The sequence below is a fragment of the Grammomys surdaster genome, unplaced genomic scaffold (assembly GCF_004785775.1).
Source record: "Grammomys surdaster isolate TR1022 unplaced genomic scaffold, NIH_TR_1.0 169, whole genome shotgun sequence".
Taxonomy (NCBI): Eukaryota; Metazoa; Chordata; class Mammalia; order Rodentia; family Muridae; genus Grammomys; species Grammomys surdaster.
The window spans coordinates 11589031-11590591 of NW_021604617.1; the positions used below are offsets into that span (position 1 = coordinate 11589031).

Consider the following 1561-nt stretch of genomic DNA (forward strand, 5'->3'; position numbering starts at 1 on the left):
TCAGGCTGCTCTGACTACTCCTTGTTAGGCAGACATTACTCAAACCTAGCCAGCTACTAAATATCGGGGCTGCTTTATATTATCATGACCTTGCCAGTAATCAGCTGCTTTGCAATTTCAATTTGTTTATTGAATGTTGTTAAGAATGTTGTGAGGACCATCACAGTTAACGAAAGCAGAAGATGGAATTCCTGAAGAGTTTGGATGAAAAGCAGAGAGGCAAACCTGCCCCACCAGACTCCCAAGGACTGGAGAGCTGGGACTGATTGTCTGCTTGTCTGGGGAGGAGGAGGACTCAGTTTCCATGGTGCAAACACACTAACACTCCAACCAGTTAAGGTGGCCCACAGCACAGAGCTCCTTGGAAAACAGTAAGTGTTTTAATATTAGTTAGTTTTTAATTAGGTAAATCACTTGTAATTTGACCAAGTACTACTACTGACTACTTTTAAAATCCAGGCTTATCTCCCTGAAATATTAGAGTTCAGATACACTTAAACAAATTCACAAAGACTGGTGCAAAGGAAAGCTTGCTAAATTTTAGTAGTTATTGATAGGCTAGTGAGTTCTGTTCAGTTTACATATCATAAATTGGATATGTTTAATGTGTCCAATTCAGTGGGTTTTAGAATTTTAGAGTTGGGAAACAATTGACACCCCAGTGTGGCTGTAAGAGTCAGCACTTTTTGCCCCACAACCAACTCCAACCAATCCTAGGCAACTGTTAATCTACATTTCACCCCATAAGTTTGCCTGCACTGTGTATGTCACATACATGGAATGGAAGCATGTTACATATGGCTTTCCATGTCAGACTTTGTTCACATAGCGTGTTCCATGATCCATCCATAAAGCAACTATTCATTTTAGTTTTTACTCTTCATTTAGTTTTGTGTATGTTTGTAAATGTGTGTACGTGTGTGTGTGTGTGTGTGTGTGTGTGTGTGTGTGTGTGTGTGTGTATGTGTGTAGGAAAATAAAGAAAACATGGCTACTATGTATGATGGAGGAGAGAGTTTATTATAGACTCATGGGAAAGCATAGCCAGAGCGAGGGACCTCTGGGCCAGCTCAGCGTGTACATGACCCTGAGCTAAGCCATGGGGGAGATGGGGAGGGAAAGGAAGAGGTGGGGGTACCAGGTGCAGCAGCCAGGAGGCCCAAAGGGACAAAGAACAGGTAACCAAAATGGTTGGGTTATACAGGGAAAAGCAGCCCAGCACCTTGGGCTGGAGAATCAGGATAGAGGATAGGGTATGCTAACCATACCCTGTAACAGGTAAGGGCTGATGGATGCTGGGAGAACCTGGGGACAGGTACGCTTTGATAAGTTAACTAGGCACCTCAGCCATCAGCCATTTGTCCCAGGTTTGAAATCTAACAATGTCTGTCATGTGTGTGCGAGACAGAGGTTAACCTTGTGTCTTGTGCCTCAGGAGCCATTCACCCTGTTTTTTTGAGACAGTCTCTCTCACTGGCCTGTAGCTCACCAAGTAGGTTAACCTGGCTGGCCAGTGAGCCACAGAGAACTGCCTATCTCCCAGTCCTCAGCAGAATCAGAA

The 1561-nt window shown here is 44.0% G+C and overlaps 1 protein-coding gene across 1 annotated transcript in view; it reads left to right on the forward strand.

Moving 5' to 3' along the window:
* Positions 1 to 295: 295 nt before the first annotated feature.
* Ankrd66 (ankyrin repeat domain 66) overlaps positions 296 to 1561 on the forward strand; it is a 15898-nt gene continuing 14632 nt past the window's right edge. The window contains exon 1 of the mRNA XM_028766510.1: positions 296 to 371. The gene's annotated coding sequence lies outside the window, so the exon portion shown is untranslated. The remainder of the gene's footprint in view (positions 372 to 1561) is intronic.